Source organism: Zonotrichia albicollis, chromosome 35, assembly GCF_047830755.1.
Source record: "Zonotrichia albicollis isolate bZonAlb1 chromosome 35, bZonAlb1.hap1, whole genome shotgun sequence".
NCBI lineage: Eukaryota > Metazoa > Chordata > Aves > Passeriformes > Passerellidae > Zonotrichia > Zonotrichia albicollis.
The window spans coordinates 1189207-1215787 of record NC_133853.1 but is presented as its reverse complement, the minus strand read 5'-3'; the positions used below and the strand labels follow the sequence as shown (position 1 = coordinate 1215787).

The following is a 26581-nucleotide window of genomic DNA, read 5'->3' as shown; positions in this document are numbered from 1 at the left end:
TGCACTGTTGTGGTGGCAATTGGCACTCGTTGCTCTTCTACCTTCAGGAGTCCTACTGCAGATGGGCTTTCTGATAGGCAAAGTGTTCAATTGCTTGATGTTTTCTGCCTCCACAGCAACTATACCAAAAGCCTATCTGAGTCCCTTTGAGCCTTTGTAACAGCTGTTCGGGAGGAAATCTATGCCCAGAACACATGGGGCCTCTGGGCCAGTCACAATAGGATGTTTTTTTACTCTTTCCCAGTCAGGCTCACCTCAGCTTCCAACAGGGTCAATTGCTGTGATCCCCCCATCACCCCGGCCATGGAAACAGATTCTGCCCCCACATTTCCCGGTGGTATCAGGGTACACTGTGCACCAGTATCAACTAAGGCATCGTACTTTTGTGGTTCTGACGTGCCAGGCCATCGGATCCACACCGTCCAGAAAATCCAGTTTTCCTGTGCCTCTCCTTGGCTAGAGGCAGGGCCCCTCTAAACCAGGTAGGGGAGGGACCATTTGAATCTGCTTTCTGAAAGGAGCCCTTTAGAAATTTCCTCCCTAAATTTGCCCAAAACCAAAATATGTATTCAGCAAGACTTTTCTTCTGCCTAGGTAGCCTATTGATACATCACCAAAGAGAGAGCAGAGAAAAAAAAAATCCACTCTTGGATGTCTCTTGGATTCCTAATCTATTTTATGAGCCTTAAACACTACAGCTCTTTGCATCATTTCAAAAGAAATTTCAAAAGATCCTGAAACAACATTTTTCCTGCTCTTGTGTCTGTTCTAAACCCAAAGTTTTCCTTTCCATGAATATTATTTACCAGTAAGAGCCTTTTTAGGCTTTTTCTTACATCTCCCCTTTTTCAGGGAAGACAGAAGAATTCCTGTCACTCAGGAACTGAGTGCATCTGTAAAGAGCATGTGGGTCAAACCCTGCTGTCTTGGGAATGCTGATCTGTAAAACTGATGCTGTCTTGACCCAAAACATTGAGCTCCTGTTATGAGCCATGCCCCTGCCCAGCTGCCCAGCAGGGCTGTGGGGGCATGGGGGTGGCAGAGCAAGTGCCAAGGCCAGCAGGGAGCTGGGATGGGGCAGAGCCAGGGAAGGGCTCTCCCACAGCCCCTGGAATGTTGGGGTTTGGAGGCTAGCAACTGTCAACAGCCCATGGAATGCTTGGGATTTGGACTCTGCAGCTGTCAACAGCTCTTTGGCCTTGGGGTTTGGACCTTGCAGAGGCCAATGGCACTTTGATAGTGTGCTATTGGCCCTGGAAAGGCCAACAACCCTTGGACATCAGGGTTTGGACCAGCAAAGGCCAATAGCCTTTAGACATCAGGGTTTGGACCAACAAAGGCCAACAACCCTTGGATGTCAGGGTTTGGAGCCAGCAAAGGCCAATGGCCTTTGGATATTGACTTTTAGCCCTGCTACTGCCAACATCCCCCAGATACTGGCATTTGCCATGGCCCACGTTGCTCATGCCAACAGGCAGATGGAGACCCAGCAGGTGAGAAAGTTGCTGCTCTCCCTGTGCCAAGCCCAGTGGGAGCTGTGTGGGCTGGACTGTCCCACAGCAGAAGGTTTCCTTGGGAAATAACAAGGGAGTCACAGTTGGCTGCTCCAGAGCTGGAGGCAGCTTTGGTCCTGGCTCTGGGGATAAGCCTGGGAGGGAGCAGGGGGGGCTCCTGGCTTGGAAGGGCGACTCCCTCAGGGTCAGCCCTGCCCTGCACTCTGAGTGGGCTCTCACCTGTGCTCTTCCAGGAAGCTGGAGGGCTCAGAATGAGCCAGCAGTTCACTTCCCAAACACCTTCTCACCAGTTACTCTCCCCAAGTGCCCCTGAGGTGAGTATAACTGTGCTGAGCTGGCTCAGAAACACTTTGCAATGGCATTGAGGGAAGGCAAATGCAGGAAGCCTGGAAGGGAGAAGTTGCCCTGTCATGGGTCTCCTGTCTGCTCGGAAGAGGTACTTGTGTCTCTGTGCCCTGTTTTTCCCCAGAGAAGACTTCTCTCCTCCATTGGCTCCACAAGGTCTTGTGGAGCGATTCTGCAGAATGGAGTAGGAAGTTGACCTCAAAGGGCCCTATTTAATTTCACTGTAACCTCAGGAATAAATGCACTAAGCACAAACCGTGCTCAATGCGGAAGCAACTTTTTGTTTAGCTGAATTTTGGAACTGGTTCTCCATGAATGGACACTCATTCTTGTTGGGATCAGAAGAGATGTCTCAGGGGTTCTTTGGAATAGGAAGAGAATTCCTGACTAACAGCTGGGTGTGGGCTTTCAGGTGCCTTTAGACAGCAGGGACAGCATGGCCAGTTCCCGTATCTGCACTGACAGTTCCCAGCATGCAGACTCTGGGAACATCCCCCCAACCCCAAGATCCACTGATGCACAGCATTCCTTTGGATTGGCTTGGGAAGCACTGGCAAGGAGACAAGGGCCTACTCAGGTGAGAACTTGTGCTTGTCCTCCCCACTGGCCACAGGCTCAGCTGTTGAGGCCTCACTCAGTTCGACACCTTTCCATTCACTCAGCCATTTGAAGTCCTTTCTTTCTCCCTTTGGCACTCGTGATCCTGCACTGCCTTGCTGGTGTCCCCAGCTCTGTCTTTTGTCTTTTGTGTCCTTCATGTCCACCCCCTCAGCACAGCTTCTGCCTTCAGGGAAGCTGTCTCTCTCCTTGCTGCTTTTCCCAGCTCTGTGGAGCCATCTTCCCTGATCCTTATTGGTCATTTGTGCTCTTTTCCTGCCTGTTCCTGCAGTCCCTGAGAGCAGAGTTTTCTACCACAAAGGACTCAAACAATTTCCTGCTAGTAGGCATCAAAGCGGAGATTAATCTCCTCCTTGAGCAGAGGGAGGGTGTGCTAAAGCAGGTGAGTGAAACAGCAGTGGCACTGCAGTCATCCACCAGGTGTTCCGTGCCCTTTTTACCTTTCCATGGCAGAGCAGCAGCTTAGGGGGTGACCCCTGGGGCTGCCTCGTGCTCTGGGCTCCATGGCAACTGCTCTGAAGGACACTTAGGCTCTGCTGAATCTCAGCTGCTGCCCTGGACAGCAGGGTTAGTCCTCTGTGCTCCTAACCAGCAACCATCAACATGGATTTCTGCTGGCCTCTTCCTGCTAGCCTTGCTTTTGAGGTGCTTTTCCACATACCCCTGGTGACCCAATGAGAGTTGGAAACAAGTTGTCCATATCCATTGTGAATATGGCCCTTTCAGGACAGGGACAAATGGAAAGTTGTCCTTTGCCTTTCCTCACAGTGCCTGCTGTAGCTGACAGGGACAGGCTGTAGCCTCTGACTGCTTTGTTCTGAGGTGGGAGAGTTGAGATCTCTGCTGGCAGCCTCCAGAAAGTACCAGGAACTGACTGTCCACAAAGCTCAACAGGATGGGAGTGAGGTCCTAGAGAGGGAAAAAGCCAGGTAAATGAAAGCCTCTGGGACCCTGCATTGTGTGAATGGAATATTCCCTCTTTCTGGTCTTTGTATCTGCCAGCATTTCCTAAGTGGTGGCAATCTGAACTGTCCATGCAGATGTGTTTCATTCTCCAGATGTTGCACTTCCTCTCTTTTGAGCCTACAGTTACAGTTTTTCTGAAGACAAAGGCTTTGGAAGTATCTCTTTCCCTCTAGAGGAGTGTTCTGTTGCTAGGTTGGGGTCTTAACCCTGCCCAAGCTGCAGTGCAAGGAGCAGGATACATCCATCAGCCCCACCTTGGGTCTGGTAACTTCAACCCTTTGGGAGCTGGATCAGCCTGGCATCCTGATTCCTTTGCTTGGCAGAACAATCTTAAACCCACGATTTCTGATCTAAGCCAGGTTCCCCTCTGAGGAACCCAAGGGACACGAATGTCTCTCATGGCCATCTGCTGCCTTGATCCACAGGCCAGCTCTAACTCTGGAAGAGAGGGAACTGAGCCTCAGAAGCCTGGAAGAAAACAACCTGGCCTAGATGAAACAGGTGTCTCAGCTTCATTCTGCTCTTCACCAGGGCAAGCAGCTTTTCTGATGCTTTAAAAGAAAGGAATCATCTCCTCTCTGAATACACAGCAGGTTGCTGGAGCAGCAGGGAAGCAGCTGTCATGGCACCCAAAGAAAGGCCTGGAATGTGTGCTGGGTCTGGTTGCATCATCAGAAGATAATACAGAGAGGAGGGAGCTCAGCGCTGTGCCAGCAGGAATCTTAGGCAGGTAAAATGGGCTTTCACTGCCTCTGCAAAGCCTCAGGCTCCTCTGGAACAGGACACATTTCCCCAGGCAGTACTTTGGAGTCCTCTGCTTGTTTCCTTCCTTCTCCCTCTCCTCACTGTGGGCACACACTTATATTTTCTCTCTTTAGGCACCTCATGGCCTTCACTCCAGTGCCCAGACACACACCTGACTCTCTTCCATAGCCCACACGTCCTTTTATACCCTCAATGTTCTCTGGTGCAATTCAGGTTCGTTGAAGAGACATCTCCTTGCCTTGACATCCTGAGATCTTTTTGTTCCATGTGACCCTTCCTCCCACCCTTTGTGCAGGTGGAACATCAATGGAGGAGCCAGAAGGGATGTTGTAAGGCATCAGGAGAGGGAGAATTTGCTCCCAGTGCCTGAGGCTTCCAAGGAGCACAAGTAGAAGAGTTCTTCAGTGCCTTGGGTGAGCAGCAGCCCTCCTGCTGAGGCCCAGCCTATGGAAAAGGGCTCAGTGCCCTGAGCTCTGTTCAGGAGCAGTCTGGGAGCCTCTTCCTTCCCCTTGTACAAGGACAAAGTGTTTGTCAGGGCTGGAGTTGGGGGCTGTGTCTGCCCTGACATCCGCTACCGTCGGGTGCAGATGCTCCTGGAGTATGGGCTGGGCTGAGCTGGGCCTTGTGCCTCTTTCAGGTGTGCCCGCTGCAGTTGCAGCTGGTCCAAGACCAACAGCACTGGCAGGATGACAAGGTGAGCTGTGCAGGCACCAGCCAGGAGCTATTCTGTTCCTCAGCAACTGCCAGCCATTATTTTGTAATAAAGAGTTCCTGCAGGAAAAGATTAGTTTCAGTTTTCCCCTGGCAGAACGAGGCTCTTGCGAGCTGTTGTGCAATCTCCCCGCTTGAGGCCAGAGCTGTCCCTGAGACAAGAATGGGAATTTGAGGTACTACCAAACTGCTTCTGGTCCAAGAACTCCTGCTGGGACCCAGGAAAGAACAGGGGAAAACCTCATCAGGAGACACCAGAGGCAGCCTTGGCCCCAGGGTGCCGCAGCACTGTGTCCCCAGGCAGAACACAGCAGCAGTGGATGCTGCTAGGAGAGAGAAGCAGTTGGGACCACCAGGCTGAAGCTGAAGGTGATGTTGTGTGTCCCTGGAGAAGAGGATGACAGTGCACAGGTTACCTGGGTGTTGAGCTCCTGCAGTTCTGTGCTCTGAGTGGAGCTGCGCAGCCTGCTGAGGAGCAGAACAAAGCTGAGATGCCTGCTTGATCTGGCACAGTGTCCCTCCAGCTGTTGAGGGTGCTGGAGCTCCAAAGCACCCACTCATGAAACAGATGGGCCACTGTGACACTGTGGGGTCTTGTGGAAGAAAGGGGCCATAGTGACACAGCAGGGCTTCATGGGAAAAAAAAGCTCCCCTTTGACACTGCAGAACCTGTGTCACCCATTTTGACACGGTAGGGCCTTATGGAACCAAGGGTCTGTTTTAACACAGCAGGGCTGCATGGAACCCATGGGGCACTGTGATCCTGTGGGGCCCAGGAGACCCTGCTGTGGAACTGCATGGAATCAAGGGGCTGTTGTAACACAGTGGAGCTTTTTCAAACCAAGGAGATCATTGTGACATGATGGAGGATGATTGAACCAACGGGTAAAGCCACATGGAGCCATTGTGGCACTACAAAACCAAGAATTCTATTGTGACACAACAGAACCTCATGGAACCAAGGGGCCATTGTGACTGCCACGTGAAAAGGAAAGGCTACATTGACCCTTAGTGTTGGGAGATTACTCACCCCATAATATTTAATTTGTATTTCAGTGTCCCAGGAAAGCCAAGACCCTTGTCCCCAACCAGTCTGTTGATGTCCTCTTGGGGGACCCTTCACTGAGCAGTCCTGCTGGTTTGGGGGATGTTTGTCTGACTTAGTTTCATAGGTTGCAATGCAAGATGTAACCAGCAGTATGTCTTCTATTACCAGCTGTTTAAACCAGGTGGGGCAGTGTTCTTTATCTCTTCCATGACCCATCCCTCATAACTCTGGGAGATATCTTCTGTTAAAGGCCCATTGAGTCTCACTGCATGACTGATAAAATTACATTATCCCATTAGGAGACGCTCCACCCAGGGGGAGGAGCCAAGCACTCCTAACTGGATATAATCTGAGGTTTGAAATACCACAAGCAGCCTTTTTCCACTGGATTCCCAGAAGAAGCCCAGGCCCATCTGCACCACCACTGGAACTTCAGAGGAAAACTACATACTTCTACAGGATCACAGCTCCAACAGAACGACATCTGTCACTGCAGGAGGACTGCAACCACCATTTAAGGGGGCTGCTGCCAACACCCTGACCAACAGAATGTCAGGTTGTATTCTGACTCTTTCAGTGTTTTTGTACTACTGCATTTTATTTTAATTTTCCTATTAAATTGTATTTCTGACTTGGAATTGGGAGCAATTTCAAAGCAAAAACCCACTGGTTTGCTTTGAAAGCAGGACACTCAGGAAAACACCAACAGCACAAAGGAGACCTCTCAGTGGCTCTTCCTTTTTATTGGAGTGTGTTCCCTGCTGCCAGCACTCACGAAGGACTCACACTGACAGTTTATGGAGTAACTCCCTTTATTAATATAAAGTCATGACAGGTTAAAGTTCAAGGATTGTCAGTTACAGTATCTGACTGTAAAATTGCACTCAAAGGAATACAGAGGAAAGCTTTAATCCCCAGTTAAACATTCATTGTGCATAAAGTATGATTCTTACCCAACAGGCATCCTTATAGGGAAGAAGACAGGTTCAGCCCCTCGACTGACCCCTGCAGACGTCAAGGAGTCTTCCCCAACTTTTCTCTCACTATTTCTTTGTGTTTTGGTGGAGCTTGACTGACTTGAGTCAGACATACCACTGTTACTAACCGGGTGTAACATTCTCTGACTTTGCTTTTAAATATAGAGTCAAAAAGAATACAAAGCTCATGCCCATTGAGGGATGGTTGTACCTTGTGCGTGGGGAACTTTGGGCTGGAGGTGTGCATTAATACTACTGTTTTAGGCTTTCATGAACTTAGTTAATCTGAGGAGAGAGATTTCAGCAGAGTTGCTGGCTCAGCAGCAGGACATCTTCCCCTATCTCCCTTGGCAGAGGTGCTGTGTGGTTTATCAGCTGCAAAGTGCCATCGAGTTCCCTTCCCTGCAAGGGTTCCCACAGAGCCTGGCCACAGTGTCTCCGCTCCACTCCACTCCACTCCACTCCACTCCACTCCACTCCACTCCACCCTCCATTCCATCTCCCTCAGCAGGTGTGTGTGTGAGGGGAGAATCATTGTGGAATAGGTTTCAAATCCTGCCAACCACATTCTAACCAGGGAGCAGCAACTGTGATTTACTGTATAATTTCCATACTTTTATAGGTCCTATCAGGATGCCAGTGGAAGTCCTCGGTTTTCTCTAATTGTAGCCCCAGTTCCCTGTGCACTGGGTCTCTGGTACTTTTCCCACAGCACATTTCATCAGTGTGATGTTCACAGACCCAGTGAAGAGCAGCAAAGCTCTCGGTGCAGCATTTGGTTAAGGAGCAGTAAGACCCAGGCCAGAGCCCCTTTGGAGCACACTATTTGTGTCTGCACTCCTGCTGTCCCACAGCTCTGCAGGTGCCAGGAGCCCCAAGTGCCGGCACTGCCAACACGGAGCCGCTCCCAGATCCAGACCCAGTGTGGACACGCTGGGAGGACGAGAGGGAGCAGGGCAGCAGCACCACCGTGGGTTCAGGGGGTGTGCTGTCCAACTGAGACTGGAAATGGCACCCAGGAATGTAAGAGCCATAACGATGGATGCAGGGCTTCAGGCAGCTCTTTAAAATACAGTTTATTGTATCCAAGATGTTACAGCAGTCCACGGTCACGGGTGACAGAGCCTTTGCCTTCAGCTGTCAGCTCCAACTTAAAGGCAAGCCTGAAGACCCTTTAATTTTGGTTACAATGCATTATATATTTTTCTTTGCTGAGCAGCTAATACATAACAACCAATCAATACCTTTACTGTTACCTAGAGCCTAGCATAACTGCTATAATTACCATATTCATGTTACTATTCTCCAATCACAAAAAGTTAGTGTGTTACAGTATAAGCTGGAAATTGTTTTCCAGTTTTCTTCCACAGGAAAATTCTTAGACCTTTTTTCTACTTGCCACATCGACATGTCGTATTTGCTTGTGGTACCTTTCTTCTTGGTAAAAACATCTTTTTATTTGTGGTTGCCCTAGGGTGACTTTATGATGCTTTTATCCCAAATCATCTGTTCTGTTTATGCTGGGTATTCTTTTCTGTGTTTTCAAGACTGGCTCTGAGAGTGAAGGCAGGGAGAAGAAGAAGCACAGCATTTGTTATCAGAGATTGCACTCACTCCACATTCCGTGCTGCACTGTGTTGTCTGGAGCAGAACAGAGCCCTCCTTTGCTTTTTAGTTAGTTCAGCTGGCTGAGGCAGAGAAGCTTTCCCTGGACTGTTTTTCTTTCCCTTTTCTTGGAACTGTTTGAACCTGCTCCGGACTGAGACCTGGGGAGCACTGAGAGCTTGCACTTTGTGGCCTATGGGGGCCTACTCTGGGCAGCAGCCTTTCCCAGTGCCGGAGGGATTGATAAGAGAGCGAGCATCCACAGGAGAGACTTTCTGAATTTTTCGTCTCTTCAGAGCGGCAATTGAGTGTTGTCATCTGGTATTGTTCTTTTTTTTTTTTTGTGCTGGGGATGCTGTGCCTGTTAAATAAACAGGTTCTTTCCACTTCTCTCCAAGGAAGTTTTTCCCGAACTGGTTGTGGGGGGGGGGGCCACATGGGTTTGCTTTCTGGGGGGGCCCCCTTTTGGATGTTTTCTCACAAATTTACCCTAAACCACGACAAATAATTGGTGCCCAACATGATGCTCGAGAGAGTGGAAAAAACCCTGTTCTGACTGTATTTTGGTTGCAATTACTCTGTATTGGGATAAAGCAGTTAGTAGCCACGTTGTTTGAATTCATAATGTCTCTTGGAGTGGAGGCCTGCATGTGTTTCTGGTCCCTATGTTTTTTTGTATAATATCTCTATGGTCCCTAGGTTAATTTTCTTACCCAGAAATAGTTCCAGTATTGTCCCTAGTATGTAGGTTTTGCAGTAGAGGGGCACGGACTAGGATAGCTATTGGGCTGGGCTTGATGGTAATGACTTGTAGGAAGTTTATAAAAGTGCCAGGGTCTGTTCCAGGTATGAATGGTTCATGGCTACAGTTGTGCACCCAGTTTGTTAGAAGAGGAGAAGGGGATGAGGCTTTTCAGCCTTTGCTTTCCTTCTTCTTCTCTGAATCTGTTACATTGCTATTGGAGAATGTTCAGTTTCCCCTCAATGTTAAAGAAACCATCTTTCTGGTATTCATTCTGGTAAGCTTTCTTTATACTGTCTGCTGCTTCTCTAGAATGAGGGCTGAGATTTCTAGAGGGGCTGATGAGACCCCTGACTCAGGAGTAGACTCTGAGTGTCTACTCAGGGTGTGGAAAATCCTGAGTGGTGTGGGAAATGGGAGGATATGGGCCAAATCCTGAAGGAATTCTCTGACCCTATAGTTTGGGACTTTCCCCATGAACAAATTCAGAACCCAGCTGAGGTGGTGAAATACATGAAAGAGAAGTACCATGATGACCCTAAGGAGGAAAAGATCATTGCAGTGAGCTGGGCCCTGGCTTGTGCTTATCGCACATTGCTAGATACTGTAGGACAGCAGACAGAGGGAGGGCGGCAGGGAGATAAATCAGCTATCCCAGTCACTCAGGCTGCAGCCAACACCCCAGGCTCGAAGCCAGCAGCCAAACCAGATAGTGAGCCTAAGCCAGCAGCTAAACCAGACAATAAGCCTCAACCAATGGCTGTTGCTACCAGCACTACAAGTGGAAAGTGCCCTGACAAGACCAATCAACCAGTGGATGATGATGATGATGATGATGCAGGAGAAGGAACCTCAACACTTCCTGACATAAAATCAGGAGTCAAAGAAGCAGATACGAGATCAGAAGCCAATATTGAGTCCTTTTCCCTGAAGGACCTTCGTGGCCTAAGGAAGGATTACACTCAACGACCAGATGAATCCATAGGTTGTCCGTTGGTTAGTCCGTCTCTGGGATGCTGCAGGCGAGGCTACAATTCTGGATGGCACTGAAGTGAGGCATTTGGGATCCCTGTCACAGAATCCTGTCATTGACCAAGGAATGATGAGGGGGGCTAGCCCTCACAGCCTCTGGGCACGGGTCTTGGAAAGTGTTGCACAAAGATACCTGTGTGCAGACGTTCTTTATATGCAACAAACTCAGTGGAAGACAATAGAGCAAGGGATCCAAGGCCTGAGAGAAATGGCCATGGCAGAGATTATCTTCTCAGATGATGTAACAACTAGGAACCCAGACTTGGTACCATGCACGTCTGTGATGTGGTGAAAACTCGTACGACTTGGGCCACATGAATATGCTTCTGCCTCAGCCATAATGAAGAGGGATGAGAGGGGTGAGACTGTGCTTGACATGGCAAAGATAGCTCCGAGCATATGCAGATGCTGTGCATGGCCTGACACATGCCAGAATTGCAGCAGTAGAAACACGTCTGCAGAACTTAGAGGATAAGATAGAGGAGAATCATAAGAAGCTCAGAGAGGAGATTAAAGAAGACCTTCTGCAAAGGTCAGCAGTACAGATCAGAGGTTCTGGTACCTAAGACAGATGTTCCCCAGATAAAGAGAGAAGGTACACCCCACGAGCTGAGCTGTGGTTCTACCTGCGTGATTGTGGGGAAAACATGAGGAGATGGGATGGAAAACCTACTGCTGTTCTGGCACGATGGGTGCGTGAACTGAAGGAAGCCACCAGAAAGAAAGCAGCTCCAGTTGCCCATAGCCGAACAGCCAGGTATGATGATGAGGACATGTCCCATTCCCTTGAAGGAACATCCAAGGCGTATGCCCAGGGAAAGAAGGATAACCAGGCTTAGAGGGGCCCTGCCTCTGGCCAGGTAGAGGCCAGGGAAAATTGTGTTTTCTGGTCTGTGTGGATTCGTTGGCCTGGCACATCAGAACCACAAGAGTACAAAGCTTTGGTTGATATTGGTGCTCAATGTCCATTAATCCCATCGAGACATGTGGGGACAGAGTCTGTTTCTATTGCTAGTGTGACAGGGGAATCCCAGGATTTCACTTTGGTGGAAGCTGATGTGAGTCTGACTGGAAATGAGTGGAAGAAATACCCTATTGTGACTGGCCCAGAGGTCCCATGTATTTTGGGCATAGACTACCTTTGAAGAGGGTATTTCAAAGACCCAAAAGGACTCAAGTGGGCATTTGGGATAGCAGTTGTAGTGACAGAGGGCATCCAGCAATTGAACACCTTGCCTGGGTTGTCTGAGAATCCATCTGCAGTAGGACGCCTGACGGGAAAAGAGCAACAGGTGCCAATTCCCAATTCCACAGTGGATCACGGACAGTACAGAACCACTTGAGATGCTGTGGTTCCCATCCATAAGATGATCCAAGAGCTGGAGAGCCAAGGGGTGGTCAGCAAAACTCACTCACCCTTCAACAGCCCATTTGGCCTGTGTGTAAATCTGAAGGAGAATGGAGATTGGCTGTGGAGTACCTTGCATTGAATGAAGTGACTCCACCACTGAGCGCTGCTATGCCAGACAGACTGGAACTCCAGTATGAGCTGGAGTCCAAGGCAGCAAGGTGGTACGCCACTACAGACATTGCCAATGCATTTTTTCTCCATTCCTTTGGCAGCAGAATGCAGGCCTCATTTTGCCTTCACATGGAGGGGAGGGCAGTACTCCTGGAACCGATTGCCCCAGGGGTGGAAGCACAGCTCCACCATCTGCCACAGACTGATCCAGACTGCATTAGAAAGGGGTGAGGCTCCAGAACATCTACAGTATATTGATGATATCATTGTGTGGGGGAGCACATGAGCAGACGTGTTACAGAAAGAAGAGAAAATCATCCAAATGCTCCTGGAATCTGGTTTCGCCATCAAAAACAGCAGTTAAGTGACCAGCTCATGAGATCTAGTTCCTGGGAGTGAAGTGGCAAGATGGACAGCAGCAGACTCCCACAGATGTCATCAACAAGATAACAGCAATGTCTCCACCATCCAGCAAGAATGAGACACAAGCTTTCCTGGGTGCCATAGGCTTTTGGAGGATGCACATTCCTGAGTACAGTCAGGTCATGAGCCCTCTTTACCTGGTCACCCACGAGAAGAACGAGTTCCACTGGGCCCCTGAGCAGCAACAAGACTTTGCACAGATCAAGCAGGAGATTGCTCATGCTGTAGCCCTTGGCCTAGTCAGGACAGGACCAGTTGTGAAGATCATGCCCTACTCTGCAGCCAGGTACAATGGCTTGTCCTGAAGCCTTTGGCAGAAGGTGCCTGGGGAGACTCAAGGCTCACCGCTGGCATTTTGGAGTTGAAGCTACAGAGGCTCTGAAGCCAACTACACTCCCACACAAAAGGAAACCTTGGCTGCCTATGAAGGAGTCCAAGCTGCCTCAGAGGTGATTGGTACAGAAACACAATTCCTCCTGGCACCCCGACTACCAGTGCTGGGGTGGATGTTCAAAGGCAAGGTTCCCACCACCCACCATGCCACTGATGCTACATGGAGCAAATGGATTGCCCTCATCACACAGTGTACCCGTATTGGAAACCTGAATCACTCTGGGATTTTGGAAATAATTACAAACTGGCTGGAAGGTGAAAACTTTGGTCTCACTAATGAAGAGGAAAAGGAACCAGTGACACGTGCTGAAGAAGCTCCACTATACAACCAACTACCAGCAGAACCACAAAATGCTGTTTTCACTGACGGTTCCTGTCGCATTGTAGAGATGAAACAAAAGTGAAAAGCAGCTAAATGGAGCCCTACACATCAGGTTGCCCAAGCAACCAAAGGAGAAGGTGGATCAAATCAACTTGCTGAAATCAAGGCCATTCAGCTGGCCCTGGACATTGCTGAAAGACAGAAGTGGCCAAAGCTCTACCTCTACACTGATTCCTGGATGGTAGCCAATGGTCTGTGAGGCTGGCTGGAAAGGTGGAAAGAGGCTAACTGGCAGTGTAGCGGAAGCCAATCTGGACTGCTGATGAGTGGAAAGACATTGATATCAGGGAAGGGAGGCTACCTGTGAAAGTCCACCATGTAGATGCCCATGTCCCCAAGAGTAGAGCTAAGGAGGAACACTGAAACAACGAGCAGGTAGATCAGGCTGCAAAAACAGAGATGTCAAAGACAGACCTAGACTGGGAAAACAAGGGAGAGTTATTCCTAGCTCGATGGGCCCATGATGCCTCAGGCCATCAGGGCAGAGATGCCACCTATAAGTGGGCACAAGACCGAGGGGTGGATTTAACCATGGACAGTATTTCTCAGGTTATCCATGACTGTGAGACGTGTGCTGCCATCAAGCAGGCCAAGCGAGTGAAGCCCCTCTGGTACGGTGGGCGGTGGTCCAAGTACAAGTATGGGGAGGCCTGGCAGATTGACTGCATCACACTGCCCCAGACATGCCAAGGCAAGCGCTACATGCTGACCATGGTGGAAGCCACCACTGGATGGTTGGAGACCTACCCTGTGCCTCACACCACTGCCTGGAACACCATCTTGGGCCTGGAAAGGCAAATCCTGTGGAGACATGGCACCCCTGAGAGAATTGAGTCAGACAATGGGACCCATTTCAAGAATGGCTTTATCAACACCTGGTCCAGAGAACATGGTATTGAATGGATTTATCATATCCCCTATCATGCACCAGCCGCCAAGAAAGTTGAATGGTGAAATGGACTACTTAAGACTACCCTGAAGGCCCTGGGCAGGGGAACCTTCAGAAATTGGGAAATGAACTTATCGAAGGCCACCTGGATGGTCAACACCAGAGGGTCCATCAGTCAAGCTGGTCCTGCCCAGTCTGAACCCTTGCACACAGCGGATGGAGATAAAGTCCCTGTGGTTCATATGAAAGGTATTTTAGGAAAGACTGTTTGGATTAATCCCACCTCAAGCAAAGACAAACCCATCCACAGGATTGTTTTTGCTCAAGGACCTGGTTACACTTGGTGGATAATGCAGAAAGATGGAGAAAGATATTGTGTACCACAGGGAAACAGTCTTAAATGAGAACTCTGTGTAAGGTTTCATTGTGATGTAGATGGAAATAGAATAAGGCTTAGATAATGTCCTAGATTGCAAGGTAATGTGTGTGTTCTATTCCCATCTGTCGGAGGTGGGTCATTTACCATCTGTGAACTGGGCAGTTTTTCTTTATCTCTTCTATAAACCAATCTTCCCTCTGGGGAGACATCTGATGTTAATGGGCTATTGAGTGTCACTGCATGACTGATAAAATTACATCATCCCATTGTGAGATGCTCTGCCCAGAGGGAGGAGCCAAGCATTCCACCCTGGATATAATCTGAGATTTTGGGACACCAGAACAGCCTTTCCACCGGATTCCTAGAGGCCCATCTGCCCCTTCCCCTGTATTCCCTGAGGAGAAGCAGCCTTTTCCACTGGATTCCCAGAGGAGCAGCCGCCTTTTCCACTGGATTCCCAGAGGAGCAGCTGCCTTTTCCACTGGATTCCCAGAGGAAGACCAGGCCCATCTACACCACCACTGGATCTTCAGAGGAAGACTACACCCTTCTACAGGATCACTGCTCTAACAGAACCACATTTTCTGCAGTAAGACTGCAGGAGGACTGCAGCCACCATTTCAATTGGACTGCTACCAACACCCTGACCCACAGAGTGTCAGGTCGTATTCCGACTCTGTCAGTGTTGTTTTCTATTACTGCATTGTTTATTTTTTTCTTTCTTCCCTAATAAAGAACTGTTATGCCTGCTCCCACATCTGTGCCTGAGAGCCTCCTAATTTCAAAATTATAACAATTCTGAGGGAGGGGGTTTACATTTCCCATTTCAGGAGTGGCTTCTGCCTTCATTAGCAGACATTTGTCTTTTCAAACATAGACAAGGCAAAGGTTTCAAACGTATAATGCAAATAAAGTTTGAAGGAACAAATAAAATAAGAATTGGGGATGTTCAATTAGTTACAGAAGCAGGGTGAGATTTATTAGGATGGGATTTACAGGTGCAGTTTGACATTGGAGTGCTCCCAGAGAAAGGGAAAATGGCAGTTAAGCTTCTCTGATTGAGGGAAGAAAATGAGGAGAAAATTCATGAGATGGTGTGGGCAAAACTGAAAAAGTGAGGTAAATTAAACATCAAACCTATAGTATTGAAAATACTTCATGAGAACCATCCAGTTCGGGTACGACAATATCCACTCTCCCTGGAAGGGAGATGAGGAGGGGAGCCACTGATTCAGGACCTAGTTGAGGACAGGACCTTAGAACCATGTATGTCCCCCCATAATACACCCATATTACCAGTAAAGATGTCAGATGGGACTTACAGGCTTGTCCAAGATTTGAGAGAAGTGAACAAAAGAACAGTGAATCAGTACCCAGTAGTGCCTAACCCCTCTACACTACTGAGTAATATCCCCCCAGCACACTAGTGGTTCAGTGTGATAGACCTAAAAGATGCTTTTTGGGTGTGTCCATTGGCAGAGGAAAGCTGGATATATTTGCTTTTGAATGGGAGGACCCTGATTCCAGGAGGAAGCAACAGCTTTGGTGGACTGGGTTAACCCAAGGGTTTTCCAAATCCCCAAACCTGTTTGGTTACGCCTTGGGAGAAGTAACACAACTCTTCTCCATTAAATCTGAGATAAAGCTCATCCAATATGTAAATTGTTTGCTTTTCTCAGGGCAGGAAGAAAAAGACTTTTGGGAATACACTATAGTGTTGTTAAATTTTCTGGGGAACCAAGGACTTTGGGTATCAAAAGGGAATCTTCAATTTGTAGAGATCAAAGTAAAATACCTAGGACATGTGATTTGTCAATGGAGCTGGCAGCTGAACACTGAGAGAATTACGGGGATAGCCTCACACCCACAGCCAAAAACTAAGAGGGAAGTCAGAAGGTTTTTAGGTCTCTTGGGATATTGTAGGCTATGGATTGAAGGATACACACAGGCCATCCAGTTCTTGTAGAAAAACTTAGTTGAAGAAGAGATTAGGTGGGAAAAGGATGATGAACAAAAGTTTGAAGTTTTGAAGCAAAAATTAGTCAGGCACTGAGTCTTTCTGCTTTAGACAAACCCTTCTATCTGTTTGTGAATATAGAAAAAGGGATAGCACATGGATTGTTAGCCCAGGACTGGGGAGAATCTGGAAAACCAGTGGCCTATTTATCAAAATTACTAGACCCTGTCAGCCAGGCGTGGCCAATCTGCATTCAGGTGGTGGCAACGACCTCCCTACTCCTAGCAGAAAGCAAAAAATTAACCTTTTGGGGGAAAATTGAAGATATATATCCCAAACTCAGTAAGGAGTATCTTGAGCCAAAAGGCTGAGAAATGGCTCACTGATTCTCAAGTGCTAAAGTATGAAGCCATCTTAATACATAATGGTTTAGAGCTTATTGTGAGTAATCAACTCAACCCTGTCCAGTTCTTGTATGGAGAACCAGGTGAGGAACTAATACATAATTTCCTAGAGGTTATAAACTATCAAACTAAAGGAAGAGAGGACCTGACAGATCAACCACTCCAAGGTGGAAAACAATTGTATATCAATGGATCTTCACGGGTAATAAAGGGGCACATGGTATCGATGTATGCTATAGTGCATGAAGAGTTGGTAGCCATAGAAAAAAGAAAGTTACCTTCCAACTGGTCATCCCAAGTGTGTGAGTTGTATGCCCTAAAATGAGCTCTGGAAATATTAGCCCAGAAAAGGGGAAAAATATATACAGGACTGAAAATATGCTTTTGGAGTAGAGCATGCCTTTGGAAAAATTTGGGAAGAGGGGGGCTATTAAATTCAAAGGGAAAGAGACTGATTCATGAAAAACTTATTTCAGAAGAGTTAGAAACCTAACAATTACCAGAGGAGGTAGCAGTGATGTATGTTAAAGGGCATCAACAAAAGGGTGACTCAGGAGGTGCAAGGGAAGAATTTAGCTGATTTAGAAGTTAAAAATGCAACTGAATCAGAGACAGAAAAGCTAATAATAGTATTAACACCCATGAGAGAAATGCAAAAAGTCCCGGTGTTCAGTGGGAAAGAAGAGGAAGAACTTCTTAAAATAGGAGCCAAGAAAGATAACAAAGGGAAGTGGAGATTAGCAGATGGGAGGCAAATGTTGAATAAACCCTAGCCAATAAAATGCTAGAAGGCATACATGGAACAACACATTGGGGCGCACAAGTGCTAAGTGATCAATTCTTAAGGGAATGGGGCTGCATGGGAATTTTCAGAATAGCTAAGCATCTAAACAATGTGATATGTCAACAAGTCAATAAGAAAATCATGAGGAAAACACCCAGAGGAGGGTCAGAACTAGCCTTAAGGCCCTTCCAAAACATCCAAGTAGACTTTACTGAGCTTCCCGATGTACAACAGTGGAAATTTTTGCCAGTGATAGAAGATCACATGACTTATTGGGTAGAAGTGGTACCCACTGTTAAAGCCAATGCCAATGTTGTGAGTAAAACACTTCTAGAATCAATCATTCCCCGATATGGGATGGCAAACAGGATTGATTCAGACTGGAGAACTCATTTCACATTGAAGATATTGCAGAAAATTTTTCAGGCCCTGGGAGTAAAATGGGAATTACAACTCCATGGCATCCACAGAGTACTGCTCAGGTTGAGAGAGTGAATCAATCTCTTAAAAGAACTCTAGTTAAGCTAATGATTGAAACCCAAATGTCATGGGTAAAATGTCTTCCTTTGGCCTTATTAATAATTAGAACCCAACCTCAGTCAGATCTGGGAGTGTCACCCTAGGAAATGGTATTTGGGTTACCCTTCCTGACCTCACCCCAGATAATTCCCACCTATGAGAAATGGGAAGCCAATGCCAAGAAATAAGTTATGTCTATAGCAGAAACCTTAGAAGGGCTAAGACATAAAGGGGCAATTCCTCAAACTACCACCCTGGATTTCAGAATCCATAATATTATCGCTGGGAATTGGGTGATGATCAAGCCATGGAGAGATCAGCCTCTAACTTTTCATTGGGAAGATCCCTTTCATGTACTGCTCACCACTGAATCGGCCATGCGAACTGCAGAGTGGGGATGGACTCATGCCAACAGAGTCAAAGGCCGAGCAGAAGAACCCAAAGAGTGGACTGTAACATCAGGCTGGCTGAAACAAGATTGACTCTCAAGCAGAGACTGAGAGACAACCAGAAAAACACCAAGACGCCCAAAAAGTGGAGTCAAGCTTCCACCAACCAGCTTGAGAACTGTCTTCCTGTTTTAATGGGTGAGAAATACCAGCATCTGTTGAGGGGAAGTACACAAGAGACTGTAAAAGGTAATGGGACAGCTTCTTCAAGAAAATAAGACAAAGGAAGGAGGGCAAGATTGGGTTGGCCCCTTCGTTTGCTATCAAGAAGGCTCCATAGCCCTGCTGCAGGCAGCAACCTTATAAGCATGGTAAAGTAGGGACAAAAGGCCAGACCAGACCTCTATTCTTTCTCCGTTGTCTTTTGATTTAACAGGGACTGGAGGGCAGAACAAAGTTGGCCTCTGTACTCACCCCTAGGATACACCGACTATGGGTAGCAGCCACATAGGCATGGTAGGTGGGAGTCAAAGCCATACTGGACCTCTGTGATGCCCTTTTGTCCGTTCCAAATAAGTGTGTCTAAGGAAAACCTGAGACTTTTTCTCCTGTTCCCACTGTCCTTGCCCACATCCAAAAATGCTGCTATGACTCATTCAAGAGAGAGAAAGTTTTTACTTATTTGTTCAAGCAAAATGACTTAGAGAAAAAGAAAAGGGTGTTTGTTATAGATGAGTAACCTTATGGTTGACCTTCACAATTAAGGGGTGAATATTAAGTATATGTTAAGAGACATTTTGTAGATGTATAGTTATCCTTCCACTTCCCTTGCCTTGTTATCACAGCACAGCCTCAGCAGTTGGGGCACCTGGGAGGGTTGGCTTGTTACTATGGCAGCACCTGAGCTCCAATCAAGGAGTAAGACAGTGATCTCCACCACTGCACAGTGAAGAAGGAGTCGATTAACAAGACTTTGGGAGGGGCTAGAGGTTTAAAAGACAGAACATCCATTTTGTAGATGAGCACATGTTGACTAAATCCTTTGCTCCTGGTGCTGTATTCTTTTCTTTATTCAGTCTTCTGTGATATTTTGATAAGGTTTTAATGAAGCATTTAAATTTTTGAAAGTAAAAATAGTTTCTCACATGGTGTTGGGGAATGTGATGCAAGGTTGTCCACACTGGGTCAGCTCTCAAGATACAACTGCACTGACCTGGCCAGACCTCCTTATGAGAGACCCTGGATCAATATCAATCACTGAATACTGCAATCACCACTTGTATAATAAGAACAGCAATAAAAGACACACTTTAGTATAGGAATACATATTTCTTAGAAGCTCTTTGAAATATTTCTTCATAACTGCAAAAGGAAATCTTTCTGCAGAACTGCAGTAGAGCATAGGAAAATCAAGGCAGATTGATGGTTTGTCAGGAGATGTGTGATCCTAAAGAGCCCTGTGGTGCATTTGGAGCTGAGCCCAGGAACCTCAGGGCCTGAGAGGAGATTGCATAAACATTTCCAGGAGTCACAGTCAAAGGAAACACCCAAAGAGTCACAAAGTATTGTGTTAAATAGGTATGACTCGTGCTGATAAATATTGAAAGTATTCAATATTGATACAGTAATTAATATTTGAGAATAATAAAACCGTTAATAGTTAAAAGTTGTAATGCCAAAAAAGAGAGGGAAAGGAGGGGCTCCACCCATCCCCCTTCTCAGCAGATGTTCTCAAGGATCACAGGAAAAAAGCTGGAGATACAGTTTCTAAAAATGACCAAGAAACTGGTTGGGTCCAAGAAAATGCTAATTATAAGGGATTTATTGCTTTGATATGTAGATGCAGTGATACGTTAGTTTTGGCTTACATTGTACTGGCTTGGTTCACATGTGTAACCCAAAGGTGAATTAAAGGACAACGAAGAAGACTACAGGGCCTTCATCAGTGACGACCCCCAAAGACTTGTGCGACCACCAAACCGAGTGGTGGCGCATGCATGGTAAAAGTGGTAATGAAGGCGGAGACAGAAAAGTGACGAACTGAAAATAGGAGGAGATGGCATTCACATATGGCATATAAGGGGTGGTTTTCACTTGGCAAGCTTGTACGTGAAGTGTCAAGGGTCATTGAACCCTGCCCTCCGTACCCCGCAGTATCTCTTGCTTATGCGCTATTATTGGAACCAAATTATCCCTTATTTTAATCAAATTATATTGTATCCAATTTTATATTTTTCATCTTAATTATTTCTTTAAAATTGTTACTACTTTTAACATTGTTTGGCCTTTTTATGATGGGATAATTGGGCAAACATAACAATTTTGGTGCCGATACCCAGGAACTCTTTTAACTCCGGGGAGGTGGATAGCTTCTAAGAAGGAGCTCCCCACCAGACTTTTAAGTGGTCCCAAGGCTAGGCCACTCTCCCTTGGGAAAAGAGAGTTCTTTTTACAATAACGCATAAGCAAATTAGTTATTGGAAGCGCGCAGGAGAGGCTCCCATCAGAGTGCCGGCTTGTAAGAGAGAGAGTACCCATAGAAAACTGCTTTGTGCACGAAGACCCTCGTGAGAAAAGGAGGAGTATCCCGAGGTTTTGGGTCGGGGGGCGGCTGCATGTGTGTGTGTGTGGAGTGTCTGAGACAGGGGGCTGGGCAGTCCCGGACCCCCAAAGTGATTGGGATCTCCCAGTACCGCGTTTTCGTGTTCTCCACGAAGAGACCGGCCGGGAAAGGAGGGAAGGGAAAGAAAAGTGAATGAGTGGGGACCCCGGGAGGGTTTGACCCAGGGGGAAGGAGGGGATCCCTGGTCCAGGCACCTGTGGGAAGGTCCTTGGGCAGGAGGGATTCACTCAGTAGGGAGACTGAGAGAATGAATGAATAGGTTCAGTTTCCTTGGAGGGGTTGGTAGCAGGCAATTTAGTATGTGATTAGATGGTGAGAGGACGGGGTTAATAGATTAAGAGGGAGAGAGAGGAGTGGAACAAGTAGATTGAAAAGGCAGTGTGACAGAGTAATAAGTGAGGAGTTGAGCCACGGGGTGAGTGTGGGAAACTAAGACTCTCCTGGTACCGGGGATTTCTCAGTTTGTTGCCGCCAGAAATGGGTCACGGAAAAAGTAAGTTCCTTGACCCAGGGGCTGCGGATTGTGTGAAAAATTCACAGTGGTTTGAGGTATCTGGGAACCGTGAGGGGGGGTTCTCAGGGGTGGAGCGTTCCTCAGGACAGCCCACTGGGGATGTTAATGTGGTTTTGGGATGAATGGGAATCCCAAAGGGAAGAAAATCAAGAAATTCAGAGGGCAGTGCCTAAAGGACATAATATAGGAAAAGTTTTGAGTGAGCATCAGAAAAAATATGAGTCACCGGCAGAATGGTTAAAAAGATTAAAAAGAGACTTGCAATTATGTTCAGATATAGATATTAATACTGCAGTAGGGCAGGTTCTGTTAAAAATTCAGTTTGTGACCAGATCTTGCAGTGACATTAAGAAAAAGCTGGGAAAAATTAGAAGATTGGCAGGACAGGGGACTGCAAGAGTTACTGAGAGAAGCACAAAGGGTGTTTGTAAAGAGAAATAAGAAAAAGCAGAAAGCAGATGCCAGAATTTTGGTGGCAGCAGTTCAAGAAATGCAGGCAGCTTTGAATACAGAAAAATCTGCAGGGAAAATCAAGCAGTGGATGTCAGGATCTATTTTTAGGAACACAAGACCTCTGCATTTTTCCTGCCACAAGAAAAGACACTTAAAAAATTCTTGCCCCACTTTGAAGGGTGCGGGACCCACCTGTTTTTATTGTCATAAAAAGGGGCACCTGCAAAAAATTGCAGAAAGAAACAGCAAGATGAGAAAACTTCTCAGGAGAATCAGAGAGGGCAAGAGCTTTGTTTAACGAAGAGGACCGAATTACACCCAGAAGAGGCCTTGATAATAAAGCTAAGAGTACGTCCTCAGAGTGAAGAAGTCGTATTTTTAGTAAATACAGGAGTTTCTTGGTCGACAGTGACAAAATTACCCCAAGGATGTGAGATAAGTAGTGAGCGAGTTTCAGTAATCGGAATTATAGGAGAGGATTTCCCTGTTCCTGTAATAAAAAGAGTGCAAATTGAAACAGATGACAAATTTGGAGTAAAATGATTTATTGTTGATACCAGAGGCCGAGAATAATATGTTAGGCAGAGATCTAATAATAGCCTTAAATTTATAGATAAAACCCTGTGAAGAAGAACTTAAAATTTATTCTTTAACTGAAGAAGATAATCTAGAAACTAATGACACGGGTTGGCATTCAGGTGAAGTGGGAAAAAGTTTAGGGTGAAGGAGTCTGGTCCCCTTAGTCCCTCCTGGTCAGCACAAGCCTGTGAATTTTATGTATTACTCTGTGCATTTTTTATTAATACTAAAAGGGCAAGAAGGGACTATTTATACATACTCCAAATATGCTTTTAGTGTAGTACATACTTTTAGAAAAATTTGGAAGGAAAGGGGACTTATAAACACTCAAAGGAAAGGGTTAATACAGGGGAGATTGATAATTTAGATACTTGAACCTTTAAAAGGCTCAAAGAAAATAGCAGTAGTTCATGTAAAGGAACACCAGAGAGGGAGGGATATTAGAATCAGAGAAATAATTTGGCTGATGAAGAAGCAAAAAGAGCGACCTTAAGAAAGGGAGATACTGAAATAATGACCTTATAATAAAAAATAAAAATAAAAATTCAGCAGGAGACACTTTCCCTTCCGCTAGCAGAATTGGCAGCTATAAGGAAATTAAGAGCAACATTTAAGGAGGGAAAGTGAGTTTTTCCTGATGGCAAGATTATGATGCCAAAAACCAGTGGCACATTAGATTTTAGATAACTTGTATAGACAGACACACTGGAAAACAAGGGCCTTTTGTGATTACTTTTTAAAATTTTATGGGTGTATAAAGATATTTGAAATTGGAAAATAAATTACCCAGGGGTGTCTTACCTGTTAAAAAAATAAATAAAAAGGTGTTAAGAAGACCTCCCTTTGGAGGATGCAAAACAGCCTACAGGCTATTTGAAAAAAAATCCAGGTTGATTTTATAGAATTGCTTAAAGTAGGTCGGTGGAAATATTTGTTAGTTATAATAGATCAATTAACTCAGTGGGTTAAAGCATTTCCAGCAGCTTGGGCTACAGTTCAAACAGTAGCTAAAATATTGTTAGAACATGATTTATATTACCCCCTGATTTATTAAGAAGGAACTAAGCATCCTGGAGTGGCTGCGGACCGCAATTCCCTTGAGCTCAGAGGCAGAAGAACGCCGGTGGAAAAATAATGAAAAGACTTTCTGAATCAGTGGGAACAGCCTAAAAAGATCGAAGATCTCCTCCAGGATCACCCACCAGCAACAGTATTAGAATTGATTACAGAACTGCAATTCCAGAAACTGAGATTGGTAACACCTGTTGTTAAAAGAGCTCAGAGAAAAAAAATGTTGAGAGTGCGGTAAACATGGTTTAGGGTGTCATCCACGGATATGTATTGTTTGCACACTCTGCTTTAACTCATGGTGGAAAGTAACTAAGAGAGAAGAGAAGGAGAGACAATTGATTTGCTTGCTTTGCTATAGTTATGTATTTAGTCAGCTAATTATAGAACACATTGCTGGTGATTTTTTGGATACCTTTGAGATTGGGAGACGGGACCCTTCCAGCAGCGATTGGATTAATAGAGAACTTAGATCAATTGGTTCTTGCTATATTGTCTATAGCACAAATAAGAGAAGGAGCAACTTATAATATTATAGACCAGTGTTTCAAAATTGATAGTTGTTGTAGAAAATAAGTTTATATAGTACACAATAGGCACATTGCAGGGGCATATTGGTGCTGTGAGTTTGCCTGTTGGAGGCGGCGACTTAATGAACTCCCCGCCCTTGAAGCAGAAAATAATTACAAAAATCTTATTGTGGTTGGCACATCCCGGAAATTTTGGAAAATACAGGTTTATGGTATTCTGGCCTAATCTTTTCACTGTTCTTTTTGTTTTAATTATTGCTTCTTAACCAGCTAGAACTGGGAAATGGCATTTAAAAGGAGACAAGCAAACTCTGTGGGACTATGGGTACCAAGGAAACTAAAAGCACCAGTGACTAGATACTGGAATATTACCTTTGCTACCGAGAAGACTGGCATCTCGGCCCTTGGTTGCAACCCAAGGGGCCTTGAGAAAGGTAGAAAGGTAGATTTCCTAAGGATTATTTTCACTGTGATCATTCTGGTACCCTTGGCAGTTGGCCAAAGCCAGAGAGCCACACTGAACAGAGTTTTGGCAATGAAAAAGCAATCAGAGCAAAAACCAAGTCCCAGCAATTTCAACATTTGTGATTATTACAATCACCCTGCGTGTATTAAGGACAAGATGGAATCTGTGTTTGTAACACACCCATATGTTAGTTCTGCCTGCTACAAATGCGGCAGTGTTATAGATGTTTGTATTAAAAAAGAAAAAATGTATTGGGTAGAGAAAAATTTGGGATATAATGGACGAGCTCCTTATCCCCATGGTGATCAAATTTGTCCTCAATATGAAAGATGCCTTTATTTTAAAAGAGATGATAATGGAAAGGATCCAAGTATAGGCATGGGAAATCGGGCACTAAAAGAAAAATTAAAAGAGAAAATAAAACAAGAAAAAGAAACAAAGGGAAATAGAGAAAAGAACAGGAGAAAAGAGTCAACAGAATTGGCTGAATTGTATAAACAGCTAAAACAGTATTACAAAGATTGGGATTTGCCAGCCTTGAATAAGAATCTGTTTGTGAGATTGATGCAAAGAATTGCTACAGAATTGGAATTATTAAATGCTGGAAAAGTTTGAAGCTGAAAAGAGACAACAAGAAAACCAAAATTCTGAAAAATATAAAAGATATCAGGGCACAGCCTTTTAAATACAGCACGAATCATAATGATCAAAAAGAGAAATGGGGGATTTGTGGTAAATAGCTATGATTCGTGCTGATAAAAATTGAAACAATAATTAATATTGATACATTAATTAATATTTGATAATAATAAAACAGTTAATAGTTAAAAGTTGTAATGCCAAAGAAGAGATGGAAAGGAGGGGCTCCACCCACCCCCCCTTCCCAGCAGATGTTCTCAAGGACCACAGGAAAGAAGCTGAAGATACAGTTGCTAAAATTGACCAAGAACCTGGTTGGGTCCAAGAAAATGCTAATTATAAGGGACTTATTGCTTTGATATGTAGATGCAGTGATACGTTAGTCTTGGCTTACATTGTACTGGCTTGGTGCGCATGTGTAACCCAAAGGTGAATTAAAGGACAACGAAGAAGACTACAGGGCCTTCATCAGTGACAACCCCCAAAGACTTGTGCGACCACCAAACCGAGTGGTGGAGCATGCGTGGTAAAGGTGGTAATGAAGGCGGAGACAGAGAAGTGACGAACAGAAAATTGGAGGAGATGGAATTGACACATGGCATATAAGGAGTGACTTTTCCTTGGCAAGCTTGTACGTGAAGTGGCAAGGGTCAAGAACCCTGCCCTCCGTACCCCGCGGTTGTTTTTGCTTATGCGCTATTATTTGAACCAAATTATCCCTTATTTATATATTTTCTAAACTATTCAATTAAAATTGTTGCTACCTTAAAATATTGTTTGGGTTTTTTTTTTGATGGGATAATTGGGCAAACATAACAGCCACCAGATGATCCACACCGGGGAATGGCCCTACAAGTGTGGGGAATGTGGGAAAGGCTTCAGCTGCAGCTCTGCCCTCATCAGGCACCAACACATCCACACTGGGGAGAGGCCCTAGAAGTGTCCCCAGTGTCAGAAGAGGTTTCGGACCAGCTCCAATCTCCTCCAGCGCCAGCGGATGCACACCGAGGAGAGGCCCTTTTGCTGCCCTGACTGTGGTAAGGGCTTCAAGCGCAAGTCCAGCCTCATCACCCACCAACGCATCCACACTGGGGAGAGGCCCTATGAATGTCCCGAGTGTGGGAAGAGGTTTTGGATCAGCTCCGATCTCCTCCACCACAAGCGAATTCACACTGATGAGAGGCCCTTCAGCTGCCCTGAATGTGGGAAGGGCTTCAAGCACAACTCCAACCTGGTCACCCACCGGCGCATCCACAATAGGGAGAGGCCCTACAAGTGTCCCCAGTGTGGGAAGAGCTTCATCCAGAGCTCTGCCTTGACCAGTCACCAACGGAGGCACCGGTAA

At 45.9% G+C, this 26581-nt stretch overlaps 1 pseudogene; it reads left to right on the top strand.

Moving 5' to 3' along the window:
- Positions 1-1448: 1448 nt before the first annotated feature.
- On the top strand, positions 1449-26581 carry LOC141726436 (uncharacterized; annotated as a pseudogene).